We start from the raw sequence: 20,194 nt of genomic DNA, 5'->3' as shown, positions 1-20,194 counted from the left end.
GCAGTGGCCGGATCTCAGCTCACTGCAAGCTCCGCCTCCCGGGTTCACGCCATTCTCCTGCCTCAGCCTCCCGAGTAGCTGGGACTACAGGCGCCCGCCGCCACGCCCGGCTAAGTTTTTGTATTTTTAGTAGAGACGGGGTTTCACCGTGTTAGCCAGGATGGTCTCGATCTCCTGACCTCGTGATCCGCCCGTCTCGGCCTCCCAAAGTGCTGGGATTACAGGCTTGAGCCACCGCGCCCGGCCTATTTGAGTTTTTTTTTTTTAGTTGTCTTTCCAGAGATCTCTTTCAGCCAACTTTTTTCTCAGTGTCAGTAAAAGACAGGAGATTAAGAGAATGCAATTTCAGAAGAGAACATTTTGTTTAAGGGGGAGACGTCTTTTTCAAAAATTTATTTATTTGATTAGAGACGAGGGTCTCATTCTGTTGTCCAAGCTGGCCTTCAGTTCCCGGCCTTAAGCGATCCTTCCGCCTCAGCCTCCTGAGTAGCTGGGTATAGTTACAGGGTCACACCACCACGCCCAGGTTGGTATTGTCTTTCTATGATGAAGCCACCACAGAACAGAACAAAACAATGCGACGAAACCTACAAGTTATTAAAAACGAAAACAGAAATAAAAATCTTGAAAGTAGAAGGGAATTACCTCGGTTGGTTAAAGCCCAGTAATATAAGACTGTGAGTCTCACCCCTGGTAGACGCTCAATTTTTCGCCTTCCACCGTGGAAGTTCTCTGTTGGTGTTAGTTGCAAAAAGTGGACGATAAAAGAAAACGCACGAATACAGTGCTGGTTACAGTCTGCTCGGCATCACCCAGTTAAAAATTAATGGGCCTCATCAAAGAATCGACCTAGAATCACTGGAGGTAAGTCCCAGAAAACTGGGTATAATACTCCTTCTCAGGGATTCTCCAGCACGCTAAAGTTTGAGTAGCATTTTACCGAGCTCCGAATCCTTTGGACCGTCCCCCACACCCACCGCTTTTTTACCGGCTCACAGCCAAGAGAAAGTGGATCCAATGAGGTCTAGGCGCGTGGAGAGTTCGTTGAGTTCCCAGCACCCATCACATCGCACATTGTCCATCGTCGATACACTTCTGTAAGATAAATATTGAGAATACCACAAATTAAGGTGTCTTTTGCTTGTGCGTGTTCTCTTTCCTGCGACACCTTGATTTCCTTTGCAAGTTCCTCCACAATGCCCCAGGCGTCGGGGATCAAATTCAGAAACATCTGGAAAGGACAGCCATCTGTTTTATCAGACACCGCCCCAAGAATGTCTCTTCCTTACACCCTCTCCCTCTTGTTGCATGTTTAACGTTTGTCTGTGATCCTTTTCAAATCTGGTTTCTTAGTGTCAGTCTGTAGCAGGGAGGCTCGCACGCTCTTCTTGGTGCGATCATGGGGCGGGACGGGGAGATCGAGGTTGAATCGCGTTCGCAGGCATGGGACTGGGCATTACCAAGATCGCCGAACTGAGGGCCTAAGGGAGACACTGATATCTATTCTTCACAGCCGCGTCTTTCTTGATGCAATATTTCTCCAGGCGATGTCCCTTCTTTTTCGTCCAGGACCTATGCTCAGGGACAAAGTTGTGCAGGAAAGGGTCTGAAGAGTGGAAATCTGCCCAAGGCGGGGGAAAATCAATGAAGAAATTGTCTGGGTAAGCATAGGCACAGAATAAACAAACAAACAAACAAAAAGATACTTGATTTAAAATAGTAAAAAAAGTGGTCGGGCGCGGCGGCTCACGCCTGTAATCTCAGCACTTTGGGAGGCCGAGGCGGACGGATCACCTGAGGTCAGGAGTTCGAGACCAGTGTGGCCAAATGGCGAAACCCCATCTCTACTAAATATATCCCCCCAACCAAAAACAAAACAAAACAAAACAAAACAACAACAACAACAAAAAATAGCCGAGCGTGGTGGCATGCTCCTGTAATCCCAGCTACCCAGGAGGCTGAGGCAGGAGAATCGCTGGAACTCGGGAGGCAGAGGCTTCAGTGAGTCGACATCGCGCTACCGCACTCCAGCCTGGGCAACAGGGCAACACTCCGTCTCAAACAAAACAAAACAAAACACAAAACAAAACAAAACAACAAAAACCAAAACAAAAGTAAAAAAAAAAAAAAGAAAAATGTCGGTCGGTCGCGGTAGTTTACGCCTGTAATCCCGGCACTTTGGGAGGCTGAGGCGGGCGGATCACTTCAGTTCAGGAGTTCGAGACTCACCTGGCCAACATGGCGAAACCCCGTCTCTACTAAAAATTCTCCTTCCTTCCTTCCTTCCTTCCTTCCTTCCTTCCTTCCTTCCTTCCTTCCTTCCTTCCTTCCTTCCTTCCTTCCTTCCTTTTTTTTGGTTTTGTTTTGTCGGGTTTCGCTCTTGGGGGTCGAGCTGGAGTGCAGGGGTGCGATCTCGGCTCCCTGCAACCTCCGCCTCCCAGGTTCAAGCGATTCTTCCGCCTCAGCCTCCCGAGTAGCTGGAATTACCGGCGCCCACTACCAAGCTCGGCTAATTTTTGTATTTTTAATAGAGACGGGGTTTCACCATGTTGGCCAGGTCAGTCTCAAACTCCTTACCTCAAGTGATCCGCCCGCCTCGGCCTCCCAGAGTGCTGGGATTATAGGCGTGAGCCACCGCGCCCCTCCTAAAAACACAAAAATTAGCCAGGGCTGGCGGCGGGCACCTGTAGTCCCAGCTATTCCGGAGGCTGAGACACAAGAATGACCTAAACCTGGAGGCGGACGTTGCAGTGAGCCGAGATGGCGCCACTGCACTCCAGCCTGGGCGACAAAGGGAGATCCAGACTCAAAAGAAAAGAAGAAAAGTCGGTCGGTCAATACTTTTTTTTAATTTGGATTTTAAAAATTAAGATATAATTAACATAACATAAAATCCAACTTTTGAAAGTGTACAATTCACTGCTATTTAGTGTATTCACAGACGTGTGCAACTATCACCATTATTTAATTTCAAACCATTCTCATCACCCCAAACAAACTTTATACTCATTCCCCTTTCTCCAGCCCCTGCCAAATATTCACACTTTCTCTCTTTACATATTTGTCTATTCTGGAGATTTCCTATAAATGGAATCATACAATATGTAGCTTTTCGTGTTTGGCTTCTTTTCCTTAGCATAATATGTTCAAGGTTCATTCACTTTGTAGCACGTATTGTAACTTTATTTTATTTTATTTATTTTGAGACAGTGTCTTGCTCTACAGCCCAGGCTGGAGTGCAGTGACCCCATCTCGGCTAACTACAACCTCCGCCTGCCGGGTTCAAGCTATTCTCCTGCCTCAACCTTACGAGTAGCTGGGATTGCAGATGGCTACTTTTAGTATTTTTAGTAGAGCCATGTTTAGTACAGCCGTGTTGGCCAGTCTGGTCTCGAACTCCTGACCTCAGGTGATCCGCCTGCCTCGGCCTCTCAAAGTGCTAGGATTACAGACGTGAGCCACCACGCCTGACCTAGAACTTTATTTCTTTTTGTCGTCGAATGTTTGAATTTTTTGAGTTGTCTTTCCAGGGATCTCTTTGAGCTAACCCATTTCTCAGTATCAGTTGGGGGAAAAAAAGGGAGAGATTTTAAAAAATGCAATTTCCAGGCCGGACGCGGTGGGTCAAGCCTGTAGACCCAGCGCTTTGAGAGGCCAAGGCGGGCGAATTGCCTGAGCGCGGGAGTTTGCGACCAGCCTGGGCAACACGGTGAAACCACCGTCTCTACTAAAATACAAAAAATTAGCTGAGCCTGGTGGCGTCCGCCTGTAGTACCAGCTATTTGGGAGGCTGAGGCAGGATAATTGCTTGAACCCGGGAGGCAGAGGTTGCAGAGTGCCGAGATGCAGCCACTGCGCTCCAGCCTGGGCGACATAGCGATACTCCGTCTCAAAAAAAAAAAAAAAAAGCCAAAATTAGCCCTCGAGCCAGCCAGGAGTCGAACCTAGAGTCTTCTGATCCGTAGTCAGACGCGTTATCCATTGCGCCACTGGCCCGCGGTTGTGTCTGCGATTACTGGCCCATCAGTCTGCATCTGTCGATTATCGTTGATGTGCCGGCTGCTCTTGCTCCGTCCCCTTCCCCTCCCCCACCGCCTTCCCCTTCCCCTTCCCCTTCCCCTTCCCCTTCCCCTTCCCCTTCCCCTTCTCCTTCTCCTTCTTCTCCTTCTTCTTCTTCTTCTTCTTTCTTTCTTTTTTTTTTTTTTTAATAAGACGGAGACTCGTTCTCTCGCCCAGGCTGGGGTGCAGTGCCGCGATCTTGGCTCACTGCAACCCCCGCCTCCCGGGTTCAAGCGATTCTCCTGCCTCAGTCTGTTGAGTAGTTGGGATTACAGGCGCGCGCGACCACTCCCGGCTAATTTTTGTATTTTTAGTAGAGATGGGGTTTCACCATATTGGCCAGGCTGGTCTCCAGCTCCAGACCTCGGGTGATCCGCCCGCCTCGGCCTCCCAAAGTGAGGGAATTACAAGCGTGAGCCACCGCCCCCTTGTGTCTATTGTACTTGTGAAAGCTTCATTAATTTATGCAGTCGGTTCATCTGCTCATTCATTAAATAATTTCATTTTTTAAAAACATACTTGTGTTGGATACCGATGCTTCGTGTGCAACAGTAGTCAGAGATGCAAATACTTTTAAATTTTGAGATAATGAAAAAGAAAATGGAATACTTTACTGAGTTATACATCGTATGTTTTCCATTTCATTCTCCAAAGAACCATAACAAAAGAAACACAACCAAAGAATCGTTACAGAGGAAATAATTTCATACTTTATGCAACAGAAAAGACATTAAGAAACATCTCCCAGGCCGAGTGCCGTGGCTTACACCTGTAATCCCAACACTTTGGGAGGCAGAGGCAGGTTGATCACTTGAGGTCAGGAGTTCGACACCAGCCTGGCCAATATGGTGAAACCCTGTCTCTACTAAAAACACAAAAAATTAACCTGGCGTGGTGGCGCGCGCCTGTGATCCCAGCTCCTCGAGAGGCTGAGGCAGGAGAATCGCTTGAACCGGGGAGGCAGAGATTGCAGTGAGCCGAGATCGTGCCACTGCACTCCAGCCTAAGTGACAGAAGGAGACTCCGTCTCTAAAGAAAAAAAAAAAAAAACCGCAAAGAAAAGAAAAAAAGAAAGAAGCGGGCACATCAATTAAAAAAATGTGAACGACAGTAACTCTATTACGTACATGATGTTCCAAAGCAGAAAATTTCTTTATAAATATAACTATCTGAAGGGAGTGAAACTTGTTTAAATTGACCACAAAGAAAATCGCACTTTGCCAGAATCCGCAGTCTTGTTCAATGTGTGTCTGGTTGTATTGCAAATCAACTATTTTCTTAGGGATCCTAATGAAGAATAGATACTCGACAGACTTTCGCGGACGGGCCAGTGGCGCAATGGATAACGCGTCTGACTACGGATCAGAAGATTCTAGGTTCGACTCCTGGCTGGCTCGGAAACCGCTTTTCTTCCCCCTGCCAGACGAAGTTTAGGCCTGTCTCCCAGGCTGTGTAGTGCAATGGCGCAATTTCGGCTCACTGCAACTTCCGCCTCCCGGGTTCAAGCAATTGTCTTGCCTCAGCCTCTCGAGTAGCTGGGATTACGGGCGCCTTCCACCACGCTCGGATAATTATTGTATTTTAAGTAGAGACGGGGTTTCACCATTTTGGCCAGGCTGGTCTCGAATTCCTGGCCTCAGGTGATCTGCCTGCCTTGGCTTCCCAAGTGCTGGGATTACAGGCGTGAGCCACCGCGCCCGGCCTTTTTTTTTTTTTTAAAGAAAAATATGTTCCTGTGTATTTTCCTTTTTTTCTTTTTTTTTTGAAATGGAGTTTTGCTCTTGATGACCAGGCTGGAGTGCAATGGGGTGATCTCGGCTCACCACAACCTCCATCTCCCGGGGTCAAGCGATTCTCCTGACTCAGCCTCCCGAGTAGCTGGGATTACAGGCATGCGCCACCCACGCCCATCTAATTTTGTATTTTTAGTAGAGACAGGGTTTCTCCATGTTGGTCAGGCCGGATTCGAACTCCCAACCTCAGGTGATCCGCCCGTCTCGGCCTCCCAAAGTGCTGGCATTACAGGCTTGAGCCACCGCGCCCGGCCCTGTTTTCTAATTAAAGACAGAAACAGGGCCGGGCGTGGTGGCTCACGCCTGTAATCCCAGCACTGGGGAGGTCGAGGCAAGAGTATCACGAGGTTAGGAGATCGAGACCATCCTGGCTAACACGGTAAAACCCCGTTTCTACTAAAAAATACAAAAAATTAGCCCAGCGTGGTGGCGGGCGCCTGTAGTCCCAGATACTTGGGAGACTGAGGCAGGAGAATGGCGTGAACCCGGGAGGCTGAGTTTGCAGTGAGCCGAGATCACGCCACTGCACTCCAGCCTGGGCGACAGAGCAAGACTCCGTCTCAAAAAAAGACAGAAACAGGTTCTTAAAGTCCTTTGGAAGAAAATTGATCTGATTTGGCTCTTCACCTTGCACCGTACTGCTGCACAGCACAATCCTAAACTTTAAGTCTGGTTTAACGGTAAGCATCAAACTGAAATTTGAGAGACCTTAAGTCTCTTCGGAAATTGCTTTTTTTTTTTTCTTTCTTGAGACACACTCTGGCACTGTCTCCCAGGCTGGAGTGCAGTGGCGCCATCTCAGCTCACTGCAACCTCCACCTCCCGGGTTCAAGTGATTCTTCCACCTCAGCCTCCCGAGTAGCTGGGATTACAGGCGCGGGCCACCATTCCCGGCTAATTTTTGTATTTTTAGCAGAAACGGGGTTTCACCATGTTGGCCAGGCTGGTTTCGAACTTCTGGCCTCAGGTGATCCGCCTGCCTCGGCCTCCCAAAGTGCTGGGATAATAAGCATGAGCCAGCGCCCCATTGTGTCTATCGCACTTGTGAAAGTTTCATTAATTTATGCAGTCGGTTCTTCTGTTCATTCATTAAATAATTTCATTTTTTAAAAACATACTTGTGTTGGATACTGATGCTTCGTGTGGAACAGTAGTCAGAGACCCAAATACTTTTAAATTTTGAGATAATGAAAAAGAAAATGGAATAAAATACATTCTTGGAGTATACATCATATGTTTTCCATCTCATTCTCCAAAGAATCATAACAAAAGAACCATAACCACAAAACCATTACGGAGGAAATAATTTCAGACTCTATGCAACAGAAAAAATTTTAAGAAACATCTCCCAGGCTGGGCGAGGTGGCTCACGCCTGTAATCCCAGCACTCTGGGAGGCCGAGGCGGGCGGATCACCTGAGGTCAGGAGTTCGACACCAGCCTGGCCAACATGGTGAAGCCACGTCTCTACTAAAATCACAAAAAAAAAAAAATTAGCCGGGCGTGGTGGCACATGCCTGTAATCCAGCTCGGGAGGCTGACCCAGGAGAATCGCTTGAACCCGGGAGGCGGAGTTTGCAGTGAGCCTAGATAGCGCCATTGCTCTCCAGCCTGGGCAACAAGAGTGATACTCCGTCTCAAAAAAAAAAAAAAAAGAAAAAAAAAGAAAGAAAAAGAAAGAAAAGAAAAAAGAAAGAAAAGAAACATCCCCCTTCCCCAAATTAGGTAAAATTGATGTAGCAATTCAATAAAGGTTAACATTTTGACTGGGCACAGTGGCTCACGCCTGTAATCCCAGCATTTTGGGAGGCCTAGGCGGGAGGATCGCTTAAGCCCAGGATTTCGAGAACAGCCTGGGCAACGCAGCGAGACACGGTGCTGCCCCCCCGCCCTGCCCGTCTCAAAAGAAAAAAAAAAAAGAGGTAAACATTTTAAGAACAAAATTCATTAACAACCTAGAAACTTGGAGTTAATATAATTACGAAGTTAAATTATAAGTCATCATTAAATTGGCTAAATATTATTTAAGGACTCAATGTAGGCGAAATAGGCACGTGAAAATGCAAAAGTATTTATAAACGGGGGTGGGTGGTCCTCTCCTCTGAAAGTGAGAAGCTCGGCAGTTTTGGGCCCCACTGCAGCCACAGTGCACGGCGCCTTTATGCCGACTCCCTCCTTGTAGCCTTGGCCAAGTTGTGTATCCTCCTTTTGTCTCAATTTCCTCATTTCTACTCACTGCTTTTTTTGTTTGTTTTGTTTTGTTTTTTTGGACAGGAAGTAGGATTTATGGTGAGTATGAAGAGGAGGCAGCACAGTGGAAGCCCTCATGAGTGCAGGCGCACCCTTGTCCAGAGGGCCAAGATTCGGATGTAATTGACCCCACAACCATCTGGGATGAGCCGCTTCTCAGCCACCATGTCTTCAAATTCATTCGCATTGAACTTGGTGAAACCCCCCCTTCTTTGAAATGTGGACCTTCTGGCGGCCAGGGAACTTGAACTTGGCCCTGCTTAGGGCCTCAATCACATGCTCCTTGTTCTGCAGCTTGGTGCGGATGGACATGATAACTTGGCCAATGCGAATCCTGGCCACAGTGCCCTGCGGCCTTTCCAAAGGCACCTCCCATACCTGTTTGGAGCCTGTCAGTCCCAGCACAGGACAACATCTTGTTGATGCAGATGACGTGGAAGGGGTGCAGCCGCCCTCGGATATGAAAGTCATTTTTGCCACAACTTTTTGCTATGTACTTACTGACACAAATTTGGGCAGCCACTAGGGCTTCAGAGGAGAGCTGCTCATATTCATCTGACACCATGTGGCCACAGAGCGGAAACTCATCCCACTTTTGCTTGCTTCCGCCCCAGATCAAAGATGCGAATCTTGGCCTCAGGGGCACCTCAGCAAAAGCAAGACTTTGGGGAAGGCTTGTTTTTACAATACCGGTAACAACCGGCGAGACGGCGGCCCATGGCGACACCAGAAAGACTGAGAGTCACAGCGATTTGTGATTCAGGAAGAAAAAAAAAAAACAGAAATGCTGTGAGCAGGATTTGAACCTGCGTGGGGAAATGACTTACGAGTCCAACACCTTAACCACTCGGCCATCACAGCCCTCTAAGGGCAGATTTGTGCATCAAAAACACAAATGCATAGGGCCCTGAGCGCTGTAATTTTCACTGCTAGCCTGTCTTGTTTATTTGTATGTGGGGCTGTGGGGCTGTGGGGCTGCAACTGTTTACTTTCAAGTGATGTCTGCATATTGTACAGAACATCTATATGCCATTCTTGAGTTTTTTCTTCTTCAGTCAACTGGTCATTTAGAGCTCTTAGGAGGCTATAGATGTAGATGCGCGCGCGCGCGCGCACACACACACACACACACACACACACACACAAAGAAAAGGCAATGTAGCAAGGGTAGATGCCATGACCATCTGTGCCACTTCCTCATGCAACCTGTTTGTGCCTTTAGGACCTGCTCAAGCTTTATCTAATACATCCCATTTCCATTTGATAATGAAATGCTGCTGTGCATGTCTAAATTTATGTCTTGGTAACACACACTATCCAGTTCAAGATCTGCATCTGATCTGAGGCCATATGGTAATGTGGTGGCATGTGGCCAAACATTCAAACTGTACTAAGAACTTGGTAGCAAACTAAAAGCTATTTGTCGAAAGAAGAGTAGTTACCCACAGAGGATGGCATAACTTTGCTCTGAAATTCTGAAGTTCTGTGCTGTGATTCACCTGTAGAAATTTGCCAAAGCCTCCAGATAACATCCCTCTTCTTCGACACTAAGCAAGATCAACTCTTCTGGTTCTTATGGTCCCAGTGGCAGAGTTGCATGAGCTGCAACGTGGTCCTGTAGCAGAACGTTCTAGGGCCACCACTCAAAACTGGGATAACTCAAAACTGGGATATTTTCAGGTTACTTGATAAATCGTTTGGTGTAGCGTGTCCAAATGTTGCCTCCCAAATCCAAAGAGTTCTACTCAGTATTGTACCACTTTCTTTTTTTTTATTTTTTAATTTTAATTTTAATTTTAATTTTTTTTTTTTGAGACGGAGTCTTGCTCTGTCGCCCAGGCTCACTACAAGCTTCACCTCCCGGGTTCATGCCATTCTCCTGCCTCAGCTTCCTGAGTAGCTGGGACTACAGGTGCCCGCCACCATGCCCAGCTAATTTTTTTGTATTTTTTTTAAGTAGAGACAGGGTTTCACTGTGTTAGCCAGGATGGTCTCTATCTCCTGACCTCTTGATCCGCCCGCCTTGGCCTCCCAAAGTGTTGGGATTGCAGGCGTGAGCCACCGCGCCCGCACCGCGCCCGGCCACCACTTTCTTAATAAGGAAAGGTATCAGATGCAGCAACTCATAATGCTTCAGACAACTGGACCCCTAGAAATTTCACTGAGGTAGTAAGGCCCTGATTTTTTGTGAGGTTTATTTCCCACCGTCTGGCATACAAATGTCTTACCAATGTTATAGAGTAGTTGCTACCTTCTTGTCACTAAAAATAAAATTAATGTAAGAGACCAGTATGGTGTTCTATAGAACGGTAAGGTGATAAAGGTCCCTGTGGACTAGTTGGTGACATGGGGTTAGACACTCCATATACCCCCAAGATAGTGAGACAGTCAGGTGGGAGGGGGTTCCTGGATTCCAACCAGCCTGCCCACTGAGGTGGAGCCTCAGAAAGTTCATGACGTTTGCAGCTGGGAGGAGCCTGACCCCTCCTCTTCCTATGTGGAACCTGGGATTCCAGCTGCTGGGTGGGAAGTGGAAACGCTCTAGTGGAGGGACTCTGGCCTTGCGAGAGTCCCTGTTTCCCCGCTTTTCCCTTTTCACCCAATAAAACCCTGTCTTACTCACTAATTTTCATGGCCGTGGAAGAAAGAACCCCACCTTTAGCTGAACTAAGGAAAAGTCCTGCAACAGTAGGGCAGATAAGGTGTACTGCTGGCCTTGCCAGCTAAAAGACCACTGCTTCTGATGGTCTTAATGTTTAAGTATAAAGAAAAAAGATCTAACCATATCAATAACAGCATAGCAGGTACCAGGAGATGTGTTAATATATCTATTAATGAAACTAAGGGAGGAGACCACTACCACTCCTGCTGCCCTCCTCCCCCCACCTTGCCTAGTTCAAAGACAGGAGAAAAGAGAGAAAGAAACAAAAGTAAGATAAATAGCCAGACAACCTTGGCACTACCACCCAGCCCTAGGAGTTAAACGAAGTAATAATAATAACATCAACCCCTGGCCTAAACTACTTGTGTTATCTGTAAATTCCAGACACTGTATGAAAAAAGCACTGTAAAACTTTTTGTTCTGTTAGCTGATGCATGTAGCCCCCAGTCATGTTTCCCATGCTTGCTTGATTTATCATGACCCTTTCACGTGGACCCCTTAAAGTTGTAAGCCTTTAAAAAGGCTGAGTATTTCTTTCTCGGGGAGCTTGGCTCTTAAGACGCGAGTCTGCCGACGCTCCCGGCCGAATAAAAAACCTCTTCCTTCTTTAATCCAGTGTCTGAGGAGTTTTGTCTGCGGCTCATCCTGCTACAAAACCACATCTGGAATAGCAGATGCAATTGGAATATTTACCTGGCCAAATTTTCAATAACTCACTATCATTCTCCATAATCCTTTTGTCTTCTGCAGTTGAATAATGAGTGGAATAGAGATATGGTAAAAGTCACCACTCCTGCATATTTCAAGTCCTTGATGGTGCCATCCTTTCTGCAGTCCCTCCAGGAGTACAATATTGCTTTTGGTTTATAATTGTCATAGGTAGAGGAATTTCCAGTGGCTTCCACTTGGCCATTTATATCATAATAGCCTGCAATCTATCACTCATGGAAACAATATAAATATTCTGTCTGGAATTGGGAAAATAACTACAGAGTAGGTTCAGGGATCTGCTGTTCCTACGGTGAAATGGGCCAGCGGCAAAATTTCATTGATTGTCTGACCTCTCTGAGTCCCTAATTTGCCAGGTGGACAATAGTGATGCTTAGTATCTCCAGGAATTAATGTCAGTTCAGGATCTTTGTTTAGTAATTCCTGATATGTCTGCCTATTTCCCCTTTCCCAATGCACAGTCACTCTGGTAAATGGACACAGGCCCCTTTAGAGAAGGGAGGAAGAATAACAATATAAATTTGTACTAAGCTACGAGTATACTTTCTCAAGGGAAGCTAGCCTTCTCCTCAGTCAAAGCTGGCTCATATCTGGGAATTGGTTGGGAGGCCATGATTCTCTGTTTTGCTGATTCAGGTCAGACTTCTATCTACTAGACTTTTCTGCTTATATAGATCAAGTAAGATATTAAGAAGTTGCACATTTATTTTAATTCTAGGGACATTATATAGTATCCTCATCAATGTCAAAGATCTCTGAGTCAGACTATTCTGATTACTGCTTTTATTCGTTATAGTAAACACACCTGTATTTGTAAACTTGAGCTGCCATAAGATACCACAGACTGGCTGGATTGAACAAAAATTATTTTCTCACAGTTCTGAGGCTAGAAGTCCAAGATGACTTAAAATATTTTGCCTTAATATAATGTGTCCAATACAATTTTGCTAGAAAGAGCATGAGATTCAAAAGTTAGATGAACTATAATCTTGTTTTGATTCTTGTCTGCAATGGGTATATCTTTGGGCAATAAGACAATAGAAAAAATATATCATCATGATCTTATAAGGAAGACATTACTAGATTCTGATTTCCTTGGGGGCAAAGACTGTATCTCTTTGCATTTGCATTCTGTGGCAGAGTTGGTGGTGTTCTCTACATGTTTCATCTACTTCCCAATATTTCCCAGAAGCCATGACTACTTCTAGTTAATTGACTGCAAACAAAATGCTGACAGCAGCTGTGGCAGAAAGTGCTGATGGCCTCCAATCATCTCCTGGTCTCAGGTCGTTCATGGTTTTCCCAAAAGTCACCAAGATATGACTATCCGGGTGGGTTGTGCAGATAAAGTAACGTACATAGACAGCATAGGGAGGTCTTGAAATAAAATTCTCTAGCATTCTGTTCTAGCTTTCCATGTTTGAAATTTGTGCAGGAATTGGAGTCCTGGGGAAGCTTGGTTATGAATTGCTTTTGTTTTCGAAAACAGTAAAAGGAGAGAACTGCACCACGACGATCATTTTCTAGACACGCATATAAGGAACAGGCCAGGCCCTGCAGGGCTTTGCAGAGTAGAATCCTCGTAGAAGTTGTTTCCGTAGTGTAGTGGTTATCACGTTCGCCTCACACGCGAAAGGTCCCCGGTTCGAAACCGGGCGGAAACATTCTTCGCTCTTTTAGGTATCAAAGATTTTCTACTCCAAAAAATATGTATGTACACTTTGAAAACAGGAGGTGTCCGTGAGAAGCCCTTGTGGCCGAGTGGTTTCGCCTCTGTGAAACAACTTTCCCCCTCTCTCACTTCTGCGGGCCTTCCCCTTGGTCTAAAAGGGGTCATTGGAAGAGTGTCACAGAAAGGAGCGGGGTTGTTACCTACTTTTGGAACCTGGATTTCTAACAACAGCTCCGCCTTTAAGCGAAGTGGCGACTACCCGGGCAGTGACATTAGCCCTAGCCCGCCATCCGGCAATTTATCTCTTGCTAGATAAATATTTTCTTTTTCCTTTTTTTTTTTTTTTGAGACGGAGTCTCGCTCTGTCTCCCAGGCTGGAGTGCAGTGGCCGGATCTCAGCTCACTGCAAGCTCCGCCTCCCGGGTTTACGCCATTCTCCTGCCTCAGCCTCCCGAGTAGCTGGGACTACAGGCGCCCGCCACCTCGCCCGGCTAGGGTTTTTTTTTTGTATTTTTTAGTAGAGACGGGATTTCACCGTGTTAGCCAGGATAGTCTCAATCTCCTGACCTCGTGATCTGCCCGTCTCGGCCTCCCAAAGTGCTGGGATTACAGAGCCACCGCTCCCGGCCCTAGATATTTTCAACCAGTATCTACTACCGCCCGCATGGTGAGAGGGGAAGGTTGCAGTGGGCGGGAGAGTGCTGGAGGATAATGCAAAGCACCTGTCCTTAAGAACTGACAAGGACCTCGGGCAGGTAACAAGAAGTCTGTTTAGCCGGAATCCCCCTTATCCCTGATGCTTCCTCTTAGCCCAGAACGCAGGTGGCAGCGGGCTGCGATCTGAGGCTCTTCGCTTAACGACACTTACTAAATCATGGTAAGAGAGACTTTATTCAGGACCATCATGGTAGGTAATAGGGTCCACAAAGGAGTCTTGCAGTAGAGAAGAGATTGGGCTCAACTCTGAATACTACATGGACAAGTGGGAATTTATAGCCAAGGATCAGGGTGGTGGGTGATCAGTGGATGGAAAATTACTAAGAGGAAGCATCAGGGATAAGGGGATTCTGGCTAAACAGACCTAGCAGGATTCTTGCTGAAGACAGGCCAGGGCCATCAGACCTTACCTGGGGGATGGTGGAGGATGAGGAACCTGATCAGATATCGAGTGGGAGCAGATATCAAGGGTAGGGGATTCTTCCTAAACTGATTTATCAGGATTCTTGCTAAAACTGGTTTTACGAGGAATAGCACAGATGGGCCCAGAAGACAGTTCAGGAGCCTGACTAAAGTTTGACCAAACAAATAATCTTTGTCAGCCTCCACAACTGTGTGAACCTATGCCTTAAAATAAATATCTTTCTGTACATACACACCTCCTATTGGTTCTGTTTCTCTGGAGAATCCTGATTAATACAACTGTTATTATTTTTTGAAAGTAGCTCTTCAAGAGATAGTAAATATCACCCAATGCAATTTCAACAGCAGCATTCCAATCTAAGTGGTTTAAAAGGAGTTTCAGCCAGGCACCTTGGCTCACGCCTGTAATCCCAGCACGTTGGGAGGCCCAGATGGGTGGATCACCTGAGGCCAGGAGTTCGAGACCAGCCTGACCAACATGGTGAAACCCTGTCTCTACTAAAAATACAAAAAATCAGCCGAGCGTCGTAGCGCGTGCCTATAATCCTACCTACACAGGAATGCTGAGGCAGGCGAATCGCTTGAACCTGAGGGACAGAGGTTGCAATGAGCCGAGATCGAGCCACTACACTCTTTAGCCTAGGTGACAGAGCAAGATGCTGTCTCAAAAAGAAAAAAAAAAAGAAGAGTTTTGAACCTGCAGTTTTTTGAGAAGAGGGTCCTATGAAGAAGACTATGACAAGTATCAGAGGAATAGAAAGAAAGTCAGGACAACTGATGTCACAGAAGCCAAAGGAGTGGTTTTGGAATAAACAATAGTAGAGGTCATTCAAGCAAATGGTCAGAAATGCAAACACTACATAGGAATTTGTGGCGAAAAGCTCTGGATCTATAGTTATGAATAAAACAGAGTTCCTGTTTTTGGAAGCTTTCTTGCAACCACCAAGTAAATAACTAAATAAGATAATTCAGATGATGGGGTTCAGAACGTGCTACCCCGAGATATGACATCTTGACATTTGACAAAACCACAGAAGCAAGTAGTTCACTCTCACCTTTCCCTAGCCCTTCTCTCCTAAAGCAGGTCATGAAATCTTCATTCCAAAGGTGTCCTTCCTATAACTGAAGGAAAGGAACATGTTTTTCTCTGAAGACACAGGGACACACAGAAGAACCTGAACAAGTAAGCCTTGCTAAGTTCCCCCAGTTTATTATCATTACATCATACCCTCTTTGTACAATTACACTTCTGCATAACTATCTTCTTTTTGTCAACCTATCATAAAACTACAAATGTTTCCCTGTTTCTTTGGGTCTTCATTTCTAGTCTCTCATATCACACAAAACTTATGTTAAATACACTTGTATGCTCTCCTCTTGTTTAATCTGTATTTTGTTATAGAGGCCTCCGCCATGAACTGGATCGGCCAGGTGTGGTGGCTCATGCCTGTAATCCTAGCACTTTGGGAGGCTGAGGCAGGCGGATTGCCTGAGTTCAGGAGTTCGAGAACAGCCTGGACAACACGGTGAAACTCTGTCTCTACAAAAATACAAAAAATTAGCTGGGCATGGTGGGAGTGGACAAGGAGTGTGACCTTTGAAGCACAGAACCCCAGGGAGATGTTTAAGCCTCCAGATGACTGCAGGCAGGCCTGGCTAATGTCAGGCTTCCAACAAGAGCTGGTGGAGCAGAGTGTTCTCTAACTCCCCCGGGGAAAGAGAGACTCCCTTTCCCAGTCTGCTAAGTAATGCGTGCCTTCCCATTAGCTGGACAGTAGCCTGGGTACTTGGGAGGCTAAGGCAGGAGAATTGCTTGAACCTGGGAGGCGGAGGTTGCAGTGAGCCAAGATTGTGCCACTACACTCCAACCTGGGCGATAGAGCAAGACTCCGTCTCCAAAAAAAAAAAAAGAAAAAAAGAAAAAAAAGAAAAAAAAAGACTAGACTGGATTATGTCAGGTTCTCAGTAAACATCAGTGTAGTCAATGGATACTATTAAAGGTAACTTTCTGAAATGTATCCAAACACTTATGTGACATCCTGTCACTCTGCATGTGCCTAGCAGGTTCATCTAGAAGTCTAAGTAAAGCTTAGGAACGCAGCTGTAGGCAGTTGGCCATTTTACTTCTTGATGTTTTTGTGTCATCATGTTGACATTATTTGTGACTTTGCATAACTTAAATATAAGAACAATAACGGCTATTTTAATATCTCTTGGATCAATGAAGTGTGATTTAAAGTTTACTAAAACAACATGCAAAGCATCTGGCATGAAGTGGACCCTCAAACTGTTAGTTTTTTAAGTGAGAGTGGCGAGGCAGTTGCTATATATCTTAAAGGAAATAGTTTCAATACATGACAAAAGGCATTTTGGCACAGAAATCTGGAAATATATTTAAAAATACACCCCACTGAATTTCATTCCTAGTTAAGTTGTAGAAAATTACAAGAGTCTGTTTCTCTCAATTTAATAACTAAAGCAAGAGCATAAGTTACAAAATAGTAGATTTTCTGAACCCACCAGGGAATTGGTACAGGGAAATCTAATCAAATTCCACCTAGAAAGAGGTCTTCATATGAGAAAAGAGGTTTCTAGCTGCCCTTGTTCCTGGCAGATGGGCAGACAAGCAGAGGAAGAGAAACCCTTGAATACTAAATGAGGAAAAAGCCATCAAAACTCAAAAAGTTGTTTAAGATTTGCCTGTGGGCCTACTTGACCCAAGCACAGAATTCCAAGTAGCCAAAAAACCATTGCCAGTTGTCTCTGCTAGAGGAGAGTATCCCAAAAGAAGGTGAAGGGGCAGGCTGGAAAGTGGAGAGGAATATCCACTGAGGCATCCCCAAGTGCAAAGTCTCTTGAAGTTGGGGAGCATGACCATAAAACTAACAGAAATCAATCTAGGGCACTTTGTATTTCTGCTGCCAAGTGCCAGGACTGGAGAGCTGAGAGAAACCCCTCCAAAGCTTTCTAAGTGGAGAGAGATCTTTGATGGGGACCAGCCTCATCACCACCCATAGGGTACTTGAAGTCTGGTGGCGAGGAAGGAATGAGAAGAGACAGGTTAAGAGTGTATAAAGAGTCGGGGCCAGGGGGCCAATTGCAAAATGGAGGCTGCAAAAGGTACCAAGCTCTCGTCTCCACACTATTTATTGAATACAATCACTTAGATCTAAGAAGCAGATGTTTAGGGTGAAATGGTGAAAGGGAGTCAGTGTGTTATAGGCATAATTTATACCAATAGTGATTTAAATGAATCTCCTTTGTGTTCAAACAGCATATCTTTAACTTATCGGAGAGTAGCTAGTGGGAGCAGGCTTAATTAGGAGCCTGCACGTCTGCCTACATTCCAATGCTTCAAAGAAGTGTCTTTCTCCTTCAACACAGTGTTTATAGGTAAGAGAGCATGTTGCGCTCAGAGCATGGGAACATAATGGTGATAGGAAGGCTTTCCTCTTCAGAGGTCTCCTGTGGCTTTCCACAACTTATTGTCCCATATTTTTATTGCCAGTTTATGCAGGCACCCCACAAGCCCTTTTCCCAACATGCCCCACTTTTTTTTTAAACCGCCACCATTGTTGTTAAGGCTTGTTCATAGTGTCTGGTCTCTCTCCAAAGGCATCTTCTGTATTTGTAGACTAAAAGTAAACAGTATAAACAGATACACATTAAAGCAAAATTTGCAATAGTTGATCCTCTAATGTTCTTAATCCATTTAAGAGGGTTTATGTTTGAAAGTCCATCAGTAGCTTCAGTGAGAATGTCAGTCCCAGGCAGGAGAGTTAAATGAGCCTGAGATGCTTTAAAAACCTGTTCTTTTAATTTGCCTATATCTAATGTGGGCAGAAAGCCACCCAGGTGCTGAGAAAAGAGATTGAAGGCACAACCTGTTCCAATATAATAAAGAAAATAGTTAGGATAAGACAAGACAAAGTTATATTAGAAATAGAATACAGAGATGATTATATATAGATACTATCAATCATTAGTTTTTAGTATTAATCTTTGTATTATTATTATTACCAAAGAAAAACCAGGTCATACAGAGTTAGGAGCTGAAGGGACATTGTGAGAAGTGACTGGAAGACAAGAGTGTGAGCCCTCTATCACACGCGGATAAGGGCCACTTGGGGATTCCTTGGTCTAGTGGTAGCGCCAGTGCCTGGGAAGGCATCCATTACTTAGCAGACCAGGAAACGGAGTCTCTCTTTCCCTGGGGGAGTTAGAGAACACTCTGCTCCACCAGCTCTTGTTGGAGGCCTGACATTAGCCAGGCCTGCCTGCAGTCATCTGGAGGCTTAAACATCTCCCTGGGGTGCTGTGCTTCAAAGGTCACACTCCTTGTCCACTTTTATGTTCTGCCTGTACACCTGGCTCCTCCTTTTAAGTTCTTAGAAGACAGCAGTAGCAGAATTAGTGAAAGTATTAAAGTCTTTCATCTCTCTGGTAAGTGCAAAGAAGAAATGCTGGCATATGCTGTCCTCCCTCTCTGCTTTGGTTACCACAAAGGGAAAGGCCCCCTGTCACATGAACACATGACTTGCTTGACTTTATCGATCATTTGAGATGACTCACACTCCTTACCCTGCCCCCTTGCCTTGTATACAATAAATAGCAGTTCGTCCAGGCATTCGGGGCCACTAACGGACTCCATGCATTGGTGGTAGGTGGTTCCCTGGGCCCAGCTGTCTTTTCTTCTATCTCTTTATCTTGTGTCTTCATTTTTCTAGTATCTCTTGTCTCCACACACGAAGACAAAATCCACAGGCTCTGTAGAGCTGAACCCTACATCTGGCACCCAATGAGAATTTCTCTCTCAGTATGTTCAGGGCCACTACTGGACTCCACACATTGGTGGTAGTGGTCTCCTGGGCCCAGCTGTCTTTTCTTCTATCTCTTTGTCTCGTGTCTATTTTTCTATGATCTCTCATCTCCGCACACGAAGAAAACACCCACAGGCCCTGTAGGGCTGGATCTACAATCTAATGTTAAATTTGTATTTCTTTTTTTCTAGATGGCGTCTAACATTTTTTTAAATGATGTTTAGTAGTATTATATGAACAGGGAGTTATGTAGAAATTAGAAGTATTTTAATCACATTGTATTTGTAATCAATGCTCTAAGCTCATTGTATGATCTTCTATCTAAATAACAGTCTGTCTAAGATCATTTATGTGATTTGTTACTTGTTGGTCTATCCGGGTCTGAGAATTCCACAATTTTGAGGAATTTTTTTGTCAATTATTTACATATTTTGTAGTTTGAACAAAGGAGTGTAAAGCAATTTCAGCAGCTGCAGCAGTAGCTGTGACTGCAATAAGGCCTATAATTACTGCTATAAGGGTAAAAATAAATCTTTTTGTTTTGGTAAACACTCCTCTTAACATTCTTGTGACGATATGAATGGAAGGAGAGGCTTCCTAACATCTATTGACACAGATCTGTATCCAAACTTCTTCTCTAGCCCTCATCAGCAACACAGATGTCTTCACACCAAATGTAGAATCAATACAGGTGAAATGCGACAGTTTTGACAAGTAATATTTAGAGAATTAGGTTGAATATTAATATTTTCAATCATCAATGTAAAAGGAGGCTTGACACAACTCTGAATGGGCACCATTCGGTTGGAAGAAAACTGATACACAAATTGAAGTCTCTCACCTTCTCTATCAAGATAATATTTTTCTTTTTAAACCGGAATATGAGATTGGGCCATTATTAACTTTTATAATTTGGGATGTTTAGGGCCTATTATTGGATTAATCATTTTTGAATGTGGGCCGGCCATACTAAAATTGGTCCAAATTATGGGAAAATGAGCACGATTTTTAGTGTAAGTAGTGTCATTTCTTTGATAGTATAAAATTTGTTTTAGTTTTGTTTTGCATCT

General features: G+C 45.0%; 4 non-coding genes and 1 pseudogene across 4 annotated transcripts; 2 read left to right on the top strand and 3 right to left on the bottom strand.

Annotated features, from left to right (window-relative positions):
* Positions 1 to 3,923: 3,923 nt before the first annotated feature.
* Positions 3,924 to 3,996, bottom strand: TRNAR-ACG. Its single transcript has one exon. It is a non-coding gene; the product is annotated as a tRNA-Arg (tRNA).
* A 1,387-nt stretch (positions 3,997 to 5,383) lies between these two features.
* TRNAR-ACG lies at positions 5,384 to 5,456 on the top strand. The gene has a single exon. It is a non-coding gene; the product is annotated as a tRNA-Arg (tRNA).
* A 2,890-nt stretch (positions 5,457 to 8,346) lies between these two features.
* On the bottom strand, positions 8,347 to 8,820 carry LOC112623107 (annotated as a pseudogene).
* Positions 8,821 to 8,886: 66 nt separating this feature from the next.
* On the bottom strand, positions 8,887 to 8,962 carry TRNAT-CGU. The gene has a single exon. It is a non-coding gene; the product is annotated as a tRNA-Thr (tRNA).
* Positions 8,963 to 13,083: 4,121 nt separating this feature from the next.
* On the top strand, positions 13,084 to 13,156 carry TRNAV-CAC. The gene has a single exon. It is a non-coding gene; the product is annotated as a tRNA-Val (tRNA).
* The last annotated feature ends 7,038 nt before the right edge of the window (positions 13,157 to 20,194 follow it).

The sequence above is a fragment of the Theropithecus gelada genome, chromosome 4 (genome assembly GCF_003255815.1).
Source record: "Theropithecus gelada isolate Dixy chromosome 4, Tgel_1.0, whole genome shotgun sequence".
In the NCBI taxonomy this organism is placed as follows: Eukaryota; Metazoa; Chordata; class Mammalia; order Primates; family Cercopithecidae; genus Theropithecus; species Theropithecus gelada.
The sequence above is the reverse complement of the archived record's forward strand: the minus strand, read 5'-3'. Positions and strand labels throughout refer to the sequence as shown.